A 19934-nucleotide genomic window follows, 5' to 3' on the forward strand; every position below is an offset into this window, starting at 1 on the left:
TAGGAGACAAGCATGAGGGACAAGGAGTGAGGAACAATGGAGAGAGTAGGGAGCAAAGTGTGGGGGGACAAGCATAAGGGACAAATGAAAGTGAAGTGGGGAACAAGCATGTGGGATAAGCATGGGGGACAAAGCATGGGGGATAAGTATGGGGGACAAGCATGGAGGACAAAGAAAAGTGGAGTGGGGACACGCCTGGGAAGCGGAAAATATTCAAGCACGGTCAAAAATTAGGTGCTCACAATTATTACATAAATAGCCGGCCAAATTCATTGTTTACTTTTTCTAGCTCGTATATATAGATTATACATTGATTATAATTATCCGATATATTAATTGACTAGGTCAATTCCGGTAAAATAATTAAGCAAGACAATAATGCATATATATTTATCCTAACTACTAGCTTCTTCTTTGATGCTCAGGTTCAAGAACTTGACCTATTCAATTTTATTGCAATCAAGAATAATCCCCTTCGGGTTCAACTTAAAGTATTTAATCATTGCCCAAATTATTAAATAATTAAATGTAACATTAAATAAATAAATCTATATAAAAAATCAATAACGGTCAATTCAAGTTTCAAACATCAACATTGATGTAAAGCCAAGCCTCTAACCTTAGAACTAAAAAAATTATAAAACTAAAGAATAAATGAGGGAATAGAAAAAACTTGCGGTGTCGAAGCCTCTAAAGTGCTCCAGCCATGATGTTTGCCGTCGTGTGTAAAAGATGCCTTCAAATTTTATGTGAATCCGTATATATAGTAGGTACAATTATCATTGACAGCTGACGACTTCGTCTTCTTGCATTTTGTTTCTTTTCCATTCCAATTGTTTCAAAGTATCCCTAAATTATTAATAATTAAGCTCATTTGGGCTAATTTAGCACTAATTCATATTAAAAAAGTAGTAAAAATATGAGGCAATTAATATTAGAAAAATATAAAATATGACCAACATCATTTAGCATGTTCCTCAATTGTGATTGGATGCATTAAGCACATACTCATGCCTTATTTCCCCTCTCGTAGATGAGAACAAAAACCAACTTGCAAAGAAAGGCAAATCAAGAATCAATCTTTTTCTTATTAATACTTCCTCCGTCTCAATTTATACGAGGATATTTGACTAAACACAAAGTTTAAAAAAATAAATTTTTTTAAAATTTATAATCTGAAACATATCATAAAATCAAATTTGTGTAGTTATATATCATCTCATTAAGGGTAAAATAGAAAGTTTAAAATTAAATTATGTTTTTAAAGTGTCATATAAATTGGGACGGAGGGAGTAATGTTTTCACACACTAATAATAGTATAGCAAAATCTTGAAATACTCACTAGGCACTAGCTATGGTGTTTTTTGCCACAGTAAGCTCAGTTGCTGCAACAGCCATGTTACTCCCTAAAGCAGTACATGAGTCCAGACTTCTCTTTTCTATACTTAAAGAGAAATTTGATGAATTTTCAAATAAGGTGACAATGGTAATTGACGAATTTGATGGCCAAATCAACAACGAAATTTATGAAGCTGTTGAAATCTATTTGGGCAACAGATTGTCTGGCCAAAAATGTAGGCTCAAAGTAAGTAAAACTGAGGAGAAGAAGAATTTCAAAGTCACATTGGAACACAATGAGAAGGTGAAAGATTTTTATGATGGGAATAAATTCAAGTGGGTTTGGCTAGAATTTAAATGCTTTGATAATCCTAGAGACATGAATTCCATTCTAAGATCTGAGGGGAAGTGCTTTAAGCTCACTTTTCACAAGAAATACATGGACCTTGCTCTTCACTCTTACTTACCTCATATCATGAAAGAAGCAAAAGTATTGCGAAAATATTAAAATAACTCAATCAAGATTTCACACTGGATGATGAGAACATGTATGAATTTGTTTAAATATGTGGGAGCCAGTGAATCTTGATCAAATTCCAGCAATTTCCAAGCTATATGTAACGTTTGGCACCTCCTGGATTGTTTATTATTCTAGATATTAATAAAATCCTCTCAAGTCCTGTCTGTTGGAATAAACTTCTAGTTGTCATAAATATCCATCATATTATGTGCACATTCTAATTTTCACTGCTGGAAATATGCATATTACTACGGTTAAATCCGCTAGAAAACAAGGGAAACAGACGATTTATTTGCGCAAAAGCGACCGCAGAAAAAACGCGTGTCACAAAACCTTTGTGATCGTTGATCATCGGAATTTCTGCCAGATCTAAAATTTGAGGTCCAAAAAAATCCGACCAAAGATTAATTAACTAATGGCTAATAACCGAAAAATTTCAATATATGTTGGATGTGTTTGGTATGAATAAAATAAGTGATTTTCTTACTTATTTCTGGTATTTTATTGGTAACCAAAAAATAGTCTCAAGATTATTTATATAAAATCTAGACAAATACTATGGGAGACGAAGTCGGGTCTGGGGGAGGGCGGGGAGGGTTCGAGGACGAGGTTCAAGGTTCAAGGTTCAAGGTGTCGGGGGGTTAAGGTCCGGGGGTTAGGGTTCAGGGGGTCGAGGGTCTAGGGACGGGAAGGCAATGGTGTGGGTCGGAGGGTCCGGGGTTGAGGTTCAGGGGCCCAGGGGTGAGAATGCAGGGATGTGGGTGGGGGTCGGAGACAAGATTGTGTGGGTCGAGGGTTCAAAGGGTCCAGCATCGAGGAAGGACACCGGGGGGGAGGGGGGGTAGGGATTGGGGTTCGAGCCTCAGAGACTCCAAGGGTGGGCCGGGGAGAGGTTGGAGAATTTAGTAGACCGAGGGTCGGGACTGGGCGGAGGAACGTGTGGTTGTCCATGGCGAGGGGTCGGCCACGTGCCGGGGATTAGGGAAGTTGGGTTGAGGGTGGGCGAGGGGATTGGTGGTTCAAGGATGTAGTTTGGTGGGGTTTTGCTATGTAGTTTCCTTTTCATACCTTAATTGAGTTACTTTAGCACGTTATAATCATCATGTTTAGCCTAATTTCACATGTCTACTTGTTTTATCTCCTATTTGCAACTTGTATCACATGTTTGGTTGAATTACTTGCTTTTCTTGATTTCCAGTATTCATTACTTAACTGTTAAAATTCTTTACTTGAAATTGATATCCTTGAAATATCATTTATTTAGTTGTTGTGTTTTGGCTTTCGTATTATTGTTGAGGTGATTGTTTGGTTGTTTGCACGAGGTTTCTGTCGTGCGGTTGTTATTGTTTGCACGAGGTTTCTGTCGTGCCGTTGTTATTATTGCACAGAGTTTCTTTCGTGCCGTTGTGATTATTGATACGCATGCAGCGGTATAAGATTTGGGTGTTGAAACGCATGCGGTGAGATAAGGTGGGCTTGATACGCGTGGCTAGTAGGGGAACTACTAGAAGCCATGCGGTGTGATACGGTGCGCTAAAACGTGGGATACTATTTCGGATAAATGATTTTCAAAAACCAAATATAAAAGCTCCCGAGGTGATATAAGGAGAGGCTGTGATTTATTTTTATGATTTGGGACTACGAGGTGGTACTTCGGGAGTGCCCCTGTTGATATTCTATATTTGCTGTATTGTTTGGTTCTTGTTTTCCGTAACATGTAAAATTCTTGTTTTTCTTTCATGTTGTATTAGCTTTCCTTGATTCTGTGTTGTTATTTCCAGTAAATTCTTTATTGTTCACTTACCTGTTATTTCCATTATATCATTATATCTTCTGTCTTGTTTCTTATTATATCTAGTAGGGCCTTGACCCGATCTCGTCACTACTCTATCGAGGTTAGGCTTGGCACTAACTGGGTACCGTTGTGGTGTACTCATATTACGCTTCTGCATATATTTTGTGCAGATCCAGGTACTTCTTATCAGCCTCGGTATTAGTGCATTGCATTACTGCTTGGAGACTTCAAGGTACACTTGTCTGAGTCCACAGGCCTCGGAGTCCCCTTCTACCCTATTTTCCTTATTTCTTTATGTTTTGATAGGAAGTGATGTATAGGATTGTTCAGCATTGTATCTAGAGCTTGTGACCCATATCTCACCGGGTTTGGGGAAATTGTACTTATTGAGCTTATAGTCTATTGATGAAATTGTTGAAGTTTTAAAATTTTAAGTTTTTTTTATTTGATGTTTCGGGATAATGTTAGGCTTACCTAGTCTTTAAGACTAGGTGCCGTCACAACATCCTACGGAGGGGATTTGGGGTCGTGACAAGTTGTTATCAGAGCTCTAGGTTCATATGTGTTATGAGTCACAAGCAAGTTTAGTAGAGTCTCGTGGATCGGTACGAAGACGTCTGTACTTATCTTCGGGAGGCTATGAAACTGTTAGGAAAAGCTTCACTTCTTTGATTCCTTATCGTGTGAAATCTTTGACTTCAAGGCGTTTCCCCACTCAACTTTTTGCATTACTGCTTGTGTGAAATCCCCACTCAAATCCTTATCGTCAGTTGGAGGGCAGGAACCTGAGACGCCTGTTACTGCACCAGCTCTCCAGGAGACTCTCGCCCAGTTTCTGAGCATGTTCAGCACTTTAGCTCAGGCAAGGTTGATCCCACTTGCTCCTGCCATATCTCAAGACAGGGGAGGAGCACAAAATCCTGTTGCCCGTACCCCAGAGCAGCGGTTCCAGGTTGACCAGGTACCAGAGGTCATACCAGTGCAGCATGTAGCCCCAGTTCAGCTCGAGGTTAGGGCAGCAGCTTCTGAGGAGAAGCAGCTCAGGCTCGAGAAGTACAAGAAGTACCACCCTCATACTTTCAGTGGCTTGGCGTCAGAGGATGCCTAGGGTTTTCTTGAGGAGTGCCACCGTATCCTCCATACTATGGGTATTGTGGAGTCTAGTGGGGTTGCTTTAAATATATTCTAGCTTAGAGGAGCGGCTTATCAGTGGTGGAGAGCATGTGAGTTGGGTAGTACGGCCAATGCAGCTTCACTCACTTGGACTTAGTTCTCGGATATGTTCTTAAGGGAGTATGCTCCCCAGAGTCTCAGAGATTCATGGCACGCAGAGTTTGAGCTGTTGCGCCAGGGTTCTATGACCGTGTCGGAGTATGCGGTCCGGTTCAGTGATTTGGCTAGGCACACACCAGCCTTGGTTGCTACTACTAAAGAGCGGGTCCATAGATTTATCGAAGGGTTCAACCCTAGTATCAGATTTAGCATGGCCCGAGAGTTGGAGATAGACATCGCATACCAGCAGGTAGTGGAAATAGCTAGGAGATTAGAGGGTATGTTGACTCAGGAGAGAGAGGAGAGGGAGGCCAATAGGTCTTGAGAGTCTGGCACATATAGTGGTACCCGTGCCCCAACTGCAGCTCGTCATGGTAGGGGCTATGTGAGTCGCCCTGTTCATTCCACACTTCCAGCTTCCAGTGGTTTTCCGGCCACTCCTAGGCCTCAGGCTCCCTATTATGCACCCCCATTATCTAGTGCACCTCCTACACGGGGTGCTTTCAGCGGTCAATCTAGCCGATCAGGCCCGAACCAACCTCAACAGCGATGTCCTCCGAGAGCTTGTTTTGAGTATGGTGACACTCGTCATATGGCGAGGGATTGCTATAGACTCAAGAGGGGTGCACCTCCACAGACTACTCAGGATCCGCGTATTCCACTGGGCCCTCAGGCTTCTCAGTCCATGGTCACCGTACCAGCTACCACCCCACCTGTACAGCCAGTTAGATGTGGAGGTCGGGCAGGTAGAAGTCGCCCTAGAGGGGGAGGCCATGTCAAATATTATGCTCTTCCTTCTAGGACGGAGGTAGTTGTATCCGAATCTATCATCACACGTATTGTTCCAGTCTGTCATAGAGATGCATCAGTCTTATTTGATCCAGGCTACAATTATTCATATGTGTCATCTTATTTTGCTCCGTATTTAGGCGTATCACGTGATTCTTTGAGTTCTCCTGTCTATGTGTCTACACATGTGGGAGATTCTTTTATTGTTGACTGTGTGTACTGGTCGTGTTTAGTTGTTCTCGGTGGTTTTAAGACCAGAGCCGATTTATTGTTGCTCAGTATGGTAGCTTTTGATATTATTTAGGGCATGGACTGGTTGTCGCCCTATCATGCTATCCTTGATTGTCACGCCAAGATTGTGACGTTGGTTATGCCAGGTCTACCTCAGGTAGAGTGGAGAGGTACTTTAGATTATGTTCCTAGTTGGGTTATTTCATTTCTAAAGGCTCAGCGGATGGTTGAGAAAGGGTGTGATACATGTCTGACATATGTGAGAGATGTCAGTGTTGATACTCCTACCGTCGAGTCAGTTCCGGTAGTGAGGGATTATCCAGATGTATTCCCGGTAGATCTTCCGGGCATGCCGCCCGACAGAGATATCGACTTTGGTATTGATTTGTTATGGGGCACTAAGCCCATTTCTATTCCACCCTATTTTATGGCCCCAATAGAGTTGAAAGAGTTAAAGGAATAGTTGCAAGAGTTGCTTGATAAGGGCTTCATTCGGCCTAGTGTGTCGCCTTGGGGTGCTCCAGTCTTATTTGTAAAGAAGAAAGATGGTTTTATGCTTATGTGTATTGATTATCGCCAGTTGAACAAGGTTACAATGAAGAACAGGTATACATTGCCATGTATTGATGACCTATTTGATCAGCTATAGGGTGCCATAGTGTTCTTTAAGATCGACTTGCGTTCAGGCTATCATCAGTTGAAGATTCGGGAGCTAGATATCCCGAAGACTGCCTTCAGGACTCGGTATAGACATTACGAGTTCCTTGTGATGTCTTTTGGGTTGGCCGACACCCCAGCAACATTCATGTACTTGATGAACAATGTATTTTAGCCTTATATTGACTCGTTCATCATTGTATTTATTGATGACAATCTGGTGTACTCCCGGAGTCAGGAGGATCATGAGCAGCACCTGAGGACTGTGCTTCAGACCTTGATAGAAAAGAAGTTATATGCAAATTTTTTGAAAAGTGAATTATGGATAGATTTAGTGGCATTTTTGGGTCATGTATTGTCGAGTGAGGGGATCAAGGTAGATCCGAAGAAGATTAAAGTACTGCAGAGTTGGCCCAGACTGTCCTCAGCTAAGGAAATTCGGAGTTTTCTTAGTTTGGTGGTGGTATTATCGTCGATTTGTAGAGGGTTTCTCGTCTGTTGTAGCACTATGACCAGGCTGACCCAGAAGAGTGCTCCGTTCAGGTGGATCGAGGAGTGTGAGGAGAGATTTCAAAAGCTCAAAATTGCTTTGACTACAGCCTCAGTGTTGGTATTGCCTACAGGTTCGGGGTCTTATACTGTGTATTGTGATGCGTCGCGCATTGGTCTCGGCGCGGTGTTGATGCAGGACGGTAGGGTGATTGCCAACGCGTCTAGACAGCTGAAGGTGCATGAGAAGAACTCTTTTGTCCACGACCTCGAGTCAGCAGCTATTATTCATGCCTTGAAGATCTAGCAGCACTATTTGTATGGTGTTCCTTGTGAGGTCTACACCGATCACCGGAGTCTACAGCATTTGTTCATACAGAAGGATCTTAACTTACAGCAGCGGAGGTGGTTAGAGTTGCTTAAGGATATCACCATTCTATATCATCCCGGGAAGACCAATGTGGTGGCCGATGCCTTGAGTGGCAAGGTGCAGAGTTTGGGCAGCTTAGCATATCTACCGGCAGCAGAGAGGCCATTAGCCTAGGGTTTTCAGGCCTTGGCCCACCAGTTTATTAGATTGGATATTTCTAAGCCGAGCCGAGTTTTGGCTTGTGTGGTTTCTCGGTCTTCTCTTTATGATCATATCAGAGAGCGTCAATATGACGACCCCTTTCTGCTTATCCTCAAGGACACGGTTTAGCACGGCGATGCCAAGGAGGTCACTATTGGAGATGATAGTGTATTACGGATGCAGGGCAGGATATGTGTGCCCAATGTAGATGGCTTGCGTGAGTTGATTCTCTAAGAGGCTCACAGTTCGCGGTACTCCATTCATCCAGGTTCTACGAAGATGTATTAGAACCTGAGGCAGCATTATTAGTGGAGGAGAATGAGAACCTGAGGTAGCATTATTAGTGGAGGAGAATGAATAAGTACATAGTAGAGTATGTAGCTCGGTGCATAAATTGTCAGCAGGTGAAGTATGAGCATCAGCGACCAGGTGGATTGCTTAAGAAGTTAGAGATTTCGGAGTGGAAATGGGAGCAGATCACTATGGATTTTGTTGTTGGGCTCCCACGGACTCAGAGGAAATTCGATGTAGTTTGGGTGATTATGGGTAGATTGACCAAGTCAGCTCATTTCATTCATGTGGTTACTACTTACTCTTCGGAGCAGCTGGCTCAGGTTTACATTCGTGAGATTGTCAGGCTTCATGGCGTGCCGGTATCTATCATATCTGACCGGGGTACGTAGTTTACATTGCCGTTATGGAGAGCCGTACAACATGATTTGCGTACTAGGGTGGATTGAGTACAACATTCCACCCTCAGACGGACGGACAGTCCGTCGCATTATTCAGATATTAGAGGATATGCTTCGTGCGTGTGTGATGGAGTTTGGGGGTTCTTGGATCAGTTCTTTCTACTTGGGGAGTTTGCCTACAACAAAAATTATCATTCGAGCATTCAGATGGCCCTGTATGAGGCTTTGTATGGTAGGCGGTGTCGTTCTCTAGTGGGTTGGTTTGAGCTGGTTGAGGCTAGGCTACTGGGTATAGACTTGGTCCAGGATGCTTTGGAAAAGGTTAAATTGATTCAGGATCGACTTCGTACAGCCCAATCCAGACATAAGAGTTATGCGGATCGGAAGGTTCGCAACATTGCATTCATGGTTGGGGAGCAGGTCTTGCTCTGGGTTTCGCCCATGAAAGGTGTTATGAGGTTTGGGAAGACGGTCAAGTTGAACCCTAGGTATATCAGACCTTTTGAGATTCTTGAGAGGGTTGGAGAGGTGGCCTACATACTTGCACTACCACCTAGTCTAGATACAGTTCATCCAGTGTTCCATGTTTCTATGCTCCGGAAGTATCACGTCGATCCTTCTCATGTGTTAGACTTCAGCTCAATCCAGTTGGACAAGGATATATCTTATATTGAGGACCCGGTAGCCATTTTGGACAGGCAGGTCTGAAAGTTAAGGTAGAAGAACATTGATTCAGTTAAGGTCCAGTGGAGGGGTCACCCAGTTGAGGAGGCGACTTGGGAGACCGAGCATGATATGTATACCCGTTATCCTTAACTTTACACTACTTCAGGTATGTATCTATAATCGTTCGAGGACGAACGTTTGTTTTAATAGGGGAAGGATGTAACGACCCGGTCGATCATTTTGAGTGTATTAGCTATGATCCCCTATTTATTTCAGCCTCTATTTCATTCTGTGGTTATGTGACTTGCTGGGATGTTTGATTTTGGTTTCGGGTGAGTTTCAGAGTGACTTGTGTGAAGCTGTCTCCGGAATGGCGTTTTGACGATTCCAATAGCTTCGTAGTGTGATTTTGGTCTTAAGAGCGTGTCCGCATGTTCATTTGGAGGTCCTTAGGTCGTTTTGGTGTTAATTGGCGAAAGTTAAAAAGTTGCAAAGTTGGACGATTTTGAACAGCTTGACCGGGAGTGGACTTTTTGATATCGGGGTTGGATTCCAATTCCGGAAGTTGGAATAGGTCTGTAATGTCTATTATGACTTGTGTGCAAAATTTGAGGCCAATCGGACTTGATTTGATAGGGTTCGACATCGACTGTAGAAGTTAAAAGTCTATAAGTTCATTAGGCTTGAATTGGGGTGCGATGTTGTTTTAGGTGATTTGAGGCCGACTAAGTTTGTATCGTTTTTTAGGACTAGTTGGTATATTTGGTTGAGGTCCCGGAGGCCTCGGGGTGGTTCGGATTGATATCAGATCAATTGTTTGACATGTGTTTTTCTGAAAAATCACAGCTTCTAGTGTCATCACACCTGTGGAGGTTATGACCGCAGGTGCGGACTCGCATGTGCGAGTGAGGAAACGCAGAGGCAGAGAAGGCAGCCCAGGCCAGGGCTCGCAGGTGCGGAAGAAGTTCTGCAGAAGAGGCATCGCTTCTGCGGTGAGGAGATACGCAGGAGCGACCTACACATTTTGTCACAGGCGCGCACGCGCAGATGCGGCCCTTGGCTAGCAGAAACGGACTCCGTGAAATTAAGTGTAATCCACACCTGTGATGATTTTTCCGCAGGTGCGGAGCCGCATATGCGGCAGTAAGGTCACAGATGCGACATAACTGGGCAGTAAAAGAGGATTTTTTGAGGGTTTACTTCATTTTCATTTTTGGGACTTTTAGAGCTCGAATTGAGGCAAAGGTTTGAGGGATTTTCAGAGGAAGCATTTGGGTAAGGATTCTTGACTCGTTTTTGATTAATTTCCATGAATCTACTATTAATTACACCTTTTAATTATAGTTTTGGAGTTTAAAATTGAGAAAATAGTGTAGAAGTTCTTAGACCAAGTTTTTGGGTTTTAAAAGGCTAAATGGGGTCAAATTTGGATAATTCTTGTATGGTTGGACTTGATATCGAATGGATGTTCAGATTTTATGATTTTGGTTGGGTTCCGAGGCATGGGCCCGGGTCAACATTTTGGAGCGATTTTTTCAATTCTTGCAAAAATTATTATTTCATTATTTAAATTAGTTTCCTATAGTTATATTTATAGTATGAAATTATTTTGGCTAGATTCGAGCCGTTTGGAGTTGAAAAATCGAGCGAAAGGCCTTCTAATTGATTGATTGAGCGTGGTTTGAGGTAAGTGACTTGTCTAACCTTGTGTGGGGAAAATTCCCCTTAGGATTTGGTATTTTGGTGATAATTTGTGATATGTGAAGGCCGTATACGTAAGGTAACGAGTGTGTACACGGGCTAAATGTTAAAATTCCGGTTTTTGCTACGTAGTTTCCTTTTCATACCTTAATTGAGTCACTTTAGCACGTTATAGTCATTATGTTTAGCCTAATTTTATATGTCTACTTGTCTTATCTCCTATTTGCAACTTGTATCATATGTTTAGTTGAATTACTTGCTTTTCTTGATTTCCGTATTCATTTCTTAACTATGAAAATTCTTTACTTGAAATTGCTATCCTTGAAATATCATTTATTTAGTTGTTGTGTTTTGGCTTTCGTGTTATTGTTGAGGTGATTGTTTGGTTGTTTGCACGAGATTTCTGTCGTGTAGTTGTTATTGTTTGCACGAGGTTTTGCCATGCGATTATTATTGTTGCACGAGGTTTCTGTCGTGCTGTGATTATTGATATGCAAGCGGTGGTATAAGTTCTGAGTGTTAAAACATATGCGGTGAGATAAGGTGGGCTTGATACGCGTGGGTAGTAGGGGAACTACTAGAAGCCATGCGGTGTGATAAGGTGGGCTAAAACACATGATGCTATTTTGGAAAAATAATTTTCAAAAACCAAATATAAAGGCTCCCACGGTGATATAAGGAAATATTGTGATTTATTTTTACGATTTGGGACTACGAGACGGTACCTCGGGAGTGCCCCTATTGATATTCTTTATTTGTTGTGTTGTTTGGTTCTTGTTTTCCTTAACATGTAAAATTCTTGTTTTCTTTTCATGTTGTATTAGCTTTCCTTGATTCCGTGTTGTTATTTCCTGTAAATTCTTTATTGTTCACTTCCCTGTCATTTCCATTATATCATTATATTTTTTGTCTTGTTTCTTATTATCTCCAGTAGGGCCTTGACCCGACCTCATCAATACTCTACCGAGGTTTGGCTTGACACTTACTAGGTACTGTTGTGGTGTACTCATACTATGCTTCTGTACATTTACATTTTTTCTGCAGATCCAGGTACATCATATCAGCCTCAGTATTAGTGTGTTGTGTTGCTGCTGGGAGACTTCAAGGTACACCTGCCCGCGTCTGCAGGCCTCAGAGTCCCCTTCTACCCTATTTTCCTTATTTCTTTATGTTTTGATAGACAGTGATGTATATGATTGTTCAGTATTGTATCTAGAGCTTGTGACTTGTGAAAATATATTATCTTTTTAGAAAGTTTGGAGTTACTATCTTTATGACAATTTTGTCACTAAGCCAATAATATTGTTATATAACATTAACCCCTATTCGAGTCTTACGTTTTTCTAATGGAAGAAAACACAGATGATTTTCCTATATAAGCATCATCATTTGTGAATTAAATACCCAACGAAAAACATTATTCGCCCATCCTCTCAAAAAGATTATTCTTCTTTCCATTTTTCCTAGGCAATTCCTTTTTTATAAACTCCAAACTTTCAGCCACGAGTGCACGTGTTTGGGAGTATTGTGGAACCTTGGGGAGCGACCAATCTTAACGATTTGTACCTAGTCGGATCAAAATCGCTTTCAAGATAATGGCTTGCCACGATACAATATTTATTTAATAAGTTATTTCTATTCTTTTATTATTTTTGGTCAATATTATTAACTATATTTTCAAATAATTTTGAAAGTGACTTTGCATAATATTGATCAATGGCTACTACTATGAATAAAACTCCTCCCGATCTGCCAAAACTTGAGCCTTTGGATGAAAACAATTATAAGTGTTGGTCCAAGAAACTTTTGATTTTCTTCGAACAATTAGAAGTTGATTATGTTTTATTCAACAAACCTTCTTCTAATGTTGTTTCTAGTACTGCTATTATTGTTGATGGTTCTAATACTACTTCTGCTATTGTTGTTGGTGATGATGCTAAAAAGAAATTCGAAAAAGATAATAAAACTATTCGAGGCCATCTGCTTAACCATATGACTAACCCTTTGTTTGATTTATTAATAAATTATAAATCTGCTAAAGTCATATGGGACAGTTTGAAGATGAAATATGGTACAGATGATGCGGGAAAAAAAGAAGTATATAGTTGGAAAGTGGATCAAGTTACAAATAGTTGATGATTAGTCAATTATAGAGCAGGTTCACGAGTATGAGAACTTGACTGTTGATGTTCTAAAAGAAGGCTGGGAGATGTGTGAGATTCTTCAAGATAATATTCTACTTGAAAAGTTCCCTCTTTCCTGGAGTGATTACAGGAACCAACTCAAGCACAAGAAGAAGAACTTAACTCTCGAACAACTGATCAGTCACATGAGGACTGGAGAAGCAAATCGTCTCAAAGATGAAGAGGCAGATGTCTTAAAGATAAGATAAAATCCCTCTCTATTAATTCTTCTAAAGTTAATATTGTGGAATCTGGTAGTACTTTTGTGAAAGACAGGTTTAAAGTCAAATAGAAGAAAGCCTACAAGAAAGGACATGTGAAAAAGCATAATTACTTCAATAAGCCAGAGGGCCATATTCAAAAGTCGAAAGGACCTTGCTTTGTCGGCGGCAAAATTGGTCATAAGGCTTTCCAGTACAACCAGAGACAAGGACAAATCTCAAAGCATGGAGGAAAAGCTCTAGTCCAAGCTAACCTTACTGAGGGTAGTGATGTCAATGTTGTTGTGGCCGTTGAGGCAAACATGATGGCTAAGAAGACCGACTGGATATTGGACACAAGCTCTTCAAGGTACCTTTGCGCCAACAAGGAGCTATTTCACGACTTTGAAGAATCTGTTGATAGCGAGTATGTCTACATAGGTAACTCCACTACAGCTAGAGTTATGGGTAAAGGAAAAGTTCTTTTTAAGTTAACTTCTGGAAAAACTTTAGCCTTGAACAATGTTTTGTACGTTCCCACCATTCGTAAAAACTTAATTTATGGTGCACTTCTAAACAAAACAGGCCTTAAACTTGTTTTTGAATATGATAAAATTGTTATTTCTCATGGAGGAAACTTTGTTGGGAAGGGTTACCTCAATAGAGGTTTATTTATACTGAACATTGTTTAAGAGATTACTGGTAATACAAGTACTTCTAATTCTTCTTATATTGTTGAGTCTATTAATTTGTGGCATGGTAGGCTAGGTCATATTAATATTACTTCTATAAAAAGACTTAGAAAAAATGGAATTAATTTATGCGGTTAATATTGATATTTTTTCTAAGTGTCCTGCTTACGTAGAAGCAAAATATACCAAAAAGCATTTTAAGAATGTAACTAGTAGAAAGTCAGAATTGCTTGAACTAGTGCATCGGACTTAGCTGATTTTAAGAACACTATTAGTAAGGGTGGAAAGAAATACTACATCGCTTTTGTAGATGACTTTTCGAGATACACTAAGATATATCTTCTTAAGTCTAAGGATGAGACTGAAAATATATTTTTAAAATACAAAGTGTCACACCTCTTTTTTACCCACGGGGGGATAGGGGAGTTTTTTCAATTAAAGTGATAATTTTTGAAATAGGGATTATTTTATTTACAGAGTCGCCACTTGGAATTGATTTTTTGCTAGTGTTCCAAGTCACCTTTTATTTGAATCCCTAGTCAAAGGAAGGTTTGACTCCTTTATTATTGGTCTGCGAAAATAAAGTCCGGGTAAAAAATTCTGTTGACCGGGAAGAAGGTGTAAGGCATTCCCCGAGTCCCGTGGTTCTAGCACGGTCGCTTTATTGACTAGAATTTGGCTTGAATAAATTTTGGATAAACTGTGTTTTATTGATTTTCATATTTTACCTATGTCCGATTTTACCAATCGTATCCATAGTCACGATATTTTATTATTAACGTGCCTAGAAGCAAACTACAAGTGTTTATAAGAATTATTTTCTAAACTAGCGATTATTGCAAGGACAATAGTTTATGGATGTGGAGTTATCGAAATGATTTTTTACATCTATTACTAAGTCGTTTGATCTAACAAAATTGACATTCTCTTCATTTTATTTTCACATGACTCAAGTCTTATACCATACAGTTCTTACATATATCTATGCCCCATTTAAACTCTAAATAACTAAGTTCTTACCACCCCATGGCCCAAATATCTTAGCTAATAGTCCATTTTGTAATCCAGCCCAATAGACCCAGGTCCAAACTACCAATAAAGTTCTTAAGCAAAAAAGGAAACAACTGAAGCAAGTTCAATGCTAACACAGTAGGCAATGAAATGAAGAATAACAAAGTATCCAACAGTCAATGCACTCAAGAAAAATCAAGATGCATTCATAGTTTGTCTAAAAAAAATGAACGAAACATAAATTTTTATATCTCCAACACAAAACAAAAATAGAAAGTAGACCTCCAATATTTATTCGCTAAATGAGATCTACAGCAGTTGAAAATGAGCACAACAACAATGCTTTCATTGTACCTTAAAAGCAAACCACGAGCGACGGAAGCCGAAGGAACCTCAGTTGCGACATGTACGTCTTCGTGTCGTTTTTTAGGAACCTGTGGTGTCGTTTTGGAAACAGTAATGAGGGTCATTTTTGGCTGGGTTGGGAACTGGTTTCAAGACAGTTTTGCAGTTGTTTGTTAGAGGAAAAGGAGCTGGTTGGAGATGGTATAATTACGACGGAGACAAGGCTATTTCTGGGGTGTTTCGAGACTATTTTCGGAGCTGTTTGGTGGAGGTTTTCAGCTCGTTTTTGGGGTAGTTTTTGATGCTTTTTGAGCAAATTTTGTGGCTTTTTAGCTTCTGTTTTGAACTGATTTTTGCTGGGATTTTGATGTGGAAACAGAGCTGGTTTATGGACTATTTTTGGATTGGATTTTGAGTGAAAAAGCAGTGCGTTTCAGCTATGTTTTTGGGTGGATTTGGACTGATTTTAAGAGCTGGTTAGGAGGTGTTTTTGTTAGTTCAATTGCTGGAATTTTTCATAGTTGTTGTTAGAGGAAGAAAAGGATTGAGCTGTCCTCCCTTTTATGTGTGTTATGTGTGTGTTTTATAGCTGAAAATGGGGTATGGGATTTGTGATAGGAGACAAGCATGGAGGACAAAGAGTGGGGAACAATGGAGAGTGGAGTAGGGAGCAAAGTGTGTGGGGGGGGGGGGTGGAGACAAGCATGGGGGACAAAGAAAATTTGAGTGGGGACATGTCTGGGAAGCAAAAAATATTCAAGCACGGTCAAAAATTAGGTGCTCACACAAAGCAGAAGTAGAAAATCAATTAGATAGGAAAATCAAGAGACTTAGGTATGATAGGGCTGGTGAATATAGTACTAATACTCTAGAAGCTTTTTGTGAGAAAAATAATATTATATATGAGGTTAGGGCCCCCTATACTCCCCAACAAAATAGTGTAGATGAATGAAAAAATCGAACCCTTAAACAAATGATGAATTCTATGCTTTTGAGTTCAGGTTTATCTGATAAGATGTGGGGGAAGTTGTCTTATCTGGATTCTATATTCTTAATTGAGTTTCTCGTAAGAAGTTAGATAAAACTCCTTATGAGTTATGAAAATGGTTTTTCCTTAACTTAAAAATTCTGAAAGTGTGTGGGTGTTTGGCTAATAATGGTCTACCTGATTTAAACAAGTAACTGTTGGACCCAATACTTTTAATGCTATTTTTATTGGTTATGTTCAAAATAGCGATGCGTATAGATTTATGTCTTTGAATAATAGTTCTATTCGTGAATCTAAAGATGCGGAATGTTTTGAGCATGTTTTTCCTTTGAAAGATAATGTTCCTATGGTTGTGCCTAATAATACTTCTACATCTATGTTTGTTAATTCTCATATTGTGCCTTCTTCTAGTTTATTACTGCTAATCATCATGAAAATGAACTTAGAAGGAGTAAGAGACGTAAAATTGAATCTAATTTTGGTCCTGATTTTATTACTATTTTTTGACTAGAAATATTGAGCTTGATCATTTGAGTTACGAACTAGTGTCTACCGATTTACTAGAAGAAAACCCTAAGACTTATGATGAAGCAATGAGGTTAATATATGCTAATTTTTGGAAAGAGACCATTCAAAGTGAATTAGACTATATAGTTTTTAATCATACTTGGGACTTGTTTGGTGGAGGTTTTCAGCTCGTTTTTGGGGCAGTTTTTGATGCTTTTTGAGCAAATTTTGTAGCTTTTTAGCTTCTGTTTTGAACTGATTTTTGCTGGGGTTTTGATGTGGAAACAGAGCTAGTTTATGGACTGTTTTTGGATTGGATTTTGAGTGAGAAAGCAGTGCGTTTCAGCTGCGTTTTTGGGTGGATTTGGACTGATTTTAAGAGCTGGTTAGGAGGTATTTTTGTTGGTTCAATTGCTGGAATTTTTCATACTTGTTGTTAGAGGAAGAAAAGGATTGAGCTGTCCTCCCTTTTATGTGTGTTATGTGTGTGTTTTATAGCTGAAAATGGGGTATGGGGTTTGTGATAGGAGACAAGCATGGGGGACAAAGAGTGGGGAACAATGGAGAGTGGAGTAGGGAGCAAAGTGTGGGGGGGACAAGGAGTGGGGAACAATGGAGAGTGGAGTAGGGAGCAAAGTGTGGGGGAGACAAAGCATGGGGGACAAGCATGGGGGACAAAGAAAAGTTGAGTGGGGACACGCCTGGGAAGCGAAAAATATTCAAGCACGGTCAAAAATTAGGTGCTCACAGCATGCCCCTCTTTGCTTGGAAACATTAAAAGTTTTCTGGCAAAGATAAAGTGAGCCGTGTGACTAAGTTTTGACCATATCGTTATTCAAAAGAGGAAGAAAATAAAAGAAAAAGGTGCAACCGAGTCCTGGTTTTGGACAGCCTACATATCCCGGGGTTATAAGGGAATCAGGACGCGTGTAGTTCAAGAAAAGTGATGAAATGATGAGTTGGAGAGTCGAGCTAGGTTCCGTCGAGGCTCCGGTCCGTGGCCCTGTTATTACATTAAAATCTAAAGGAACTAAACAAGCCTATCAGTTATAAGTTACAAGATTCCTATTTATAAATCTTCTGAACCTTGATCTTGAGTCTTGACTGGTTGTTCATGCAGACTCTGATCTGAACCTTGATGCTTGCTAGCTGTAGGTCCTAGTTCATTCTTCTACGGCTTCTTCTGAGCAAAACGGGAAATGTGAAGCTCGTAACTTCAGTCATGTTTTGAGCAGTCCATATCATTTCCATCTGCTTCTGCATTTGGATTCACTTTTTTTTCTTTTCTTTATTGTGGATTCAAAACTTCTTCTTTTGTTCATCTCAAACCTTGTGCCTCGAGGTAAAACCTGCTCAGACATCACAACAAACAAATGAACAAAATCTTTCTGCCCCAGTTTTCACTAGGAAAATTTCGTGAGTTATTGTAACAAAATTCTAAACTACTTCTTTATTGAAAGCAAATAAAAAAAGTAATGGTGTATCCTGGAAAGGTCATGATGATTTTGTTTTTTTATTGTCCCAAAAGAATGTCTCAACTAAGGATTTGTGTACCTTATGTTGGGAAACTATGGTCAGAGAATGGGATACCCTATATTGGCAATGATACCAGAGAGTGGTGTATCCTGCATTTAAAATCAAATCAACTAGGGAGTGGTGTACTCTATGTTGGAGAACACAACAAGGGATTGGTATACCCTATACTGGTAAGGAGATCAGGGATTTGTGTACCCTATACTGGTAAGGAAATGTAATCAGGGGATGGCGCCATGTATTACTAAAAAAGAAATATAACCAGGGGTTGGCACCCTGTATTACTGAAAAGGAAAGGTAATCAGGGGTTGGTGCCCTGTATTACTAAAAAAGAAATGTAACCAGGGGTTGGTGCCCTGTATTACTGAAAAGGATAATGTAACCAGGGGTAAGCGCCCTGTATTACTGAAAAGGATAATGTAACCAGGGGTTGACGTCCTGTATTACTGAAAAAATGCTGAATCCCCGGGGCGAAAAGGGTCTACCTGGGTTAAACTACGAAAAGCAAACTTGGGCGAAGAGTACTTCTACTCGGAATATGAGTTGTATCCCCCTAGGTGACAAGGTTCTCCCTGGGTTAAGCTACGTAAGACAACCCGAGCGAAGAGTACTTCTACCCGGAACTATGAGCTGGATCCCTCTATGGGAAAATGTTCTACCTAGGTTAAGCTACGAAAATAACCTGGGCGAAGAGTACTTCTACCAGGAACCGTGAGAAGGATCCCCCTAGGCGGAAAATGTTCTACCTGGGTTAAGCTACGTAAAACATCCTGAGCAAAGAGTACTTCTACCCGGAACTATGAGTTGGATCCCCCTAGGTGAAAAGGTTCTACCTGGTTAAGCTACAAAATCCAATCCTGGGCGAATAGTATTTCTATCCGGAAACTATGAGCTGGATCCCCCTAGGCGAAAAGGTTCTACCTGGGTTAAGCTACGAAAAACAATCCTGGGCGAATAGTACTTCTACCCGGAAACTATGAGCTGGATCCCCCTTGGCGAAAATGTTCTACCTGGGTTAAGCTATGATTAAAAACCTGAGCGAAAAATACTTCTACCCGCAAATATGAGCTGGATCCCCCTAGGCGAAATGGTTCTGCCTGGGTTAAGCTACGTAAAACAACCTGGGCGAAGAGTACTTCTACCCGAACTATGAGCTGGATCCCCCATGGCAAAAATGTTCTACCTGGGTTAAGCTACGAAAGACAGCCTGGGCAAAAAGTACTTCTACCCGTAACTATGAGCTGGATCCCCCTAGGTGAAAAGGTTCTACCTGGGTTAAGCTACAAAAACCAATCCTGGGCGAATAGTATTTCTACCCGGAAACTATGAGCTGGATCCCCCTAGGCGAAAAGGCTCTACCTGGATTAAGCTACGAAAAATAATCCTGAGTGAATAGTACTTCTACCAGGAAACTATGAGCTGGATCCCCCTAGGTGAAAAGGTTCTACCTAGGTTAAGCTACGAAAAATTGGGCGAAGAGTACTTCTACCCGAACTATGAGCTGGATCCCCCTAGGTGAAAAGGTTCTACCTGGGTTAAGCTACAAAAACCAATCCTGGGCGAATAGTATTTCTACCCGGAAACTATGAGCTGGATCCCCCTAGGCGAAAAGGTTCTACCTGGGTTAAGCTACGAAAAACAATCCTGGGCGAATAGTACTTCTACCTGGAAACTATGAGCTGGATCCCCCTTGGCGAAAATGTTCTACCTGGGTTAAGCTATGATTAAAAAACCTGGGCGAAGAGTACTTCTA

General features: G+C 40.5%; 1 long non-coding RNA gene across 1 annotated transcript; it reads right to left on the bottom strand.

Moving 5' to 3' along the window:
* Nucleotides 1-511: 511 nt before the first annotated feature.
* Nucleotides 512-2141, bottom strand: LOC138899417 (uncharacterized). Its single transcript, XR_011411007.1, has 2 exons — nucleotides 1344-2141; nucleotides 512-849 (listed from the first exon to the last, which is right to left on the bottom strand). It is a non-coding gene; the product is annotated as an uncharacterized lncRNA (long non-coding RNA).
* Nucleotides 2142-19934: the final 17793 nt, after the last annotated feature.

Source organism: Nicotiana tomentosiformis, chromosome 9 (genome assembly GCF_000390325.3).
Source record: "Nicotiana tomentosiformis chromosome 9, ASM39032v3, whole genome shotgun sequence".
In the NCBI taxonomy this organism is placed as follows: Eukaryota; Viridiplantae; Streptophyta; class Magnoliopsida; order Solanales; family Solanaceae; genus Nicotiana; species Nicotiana tomentosiformis.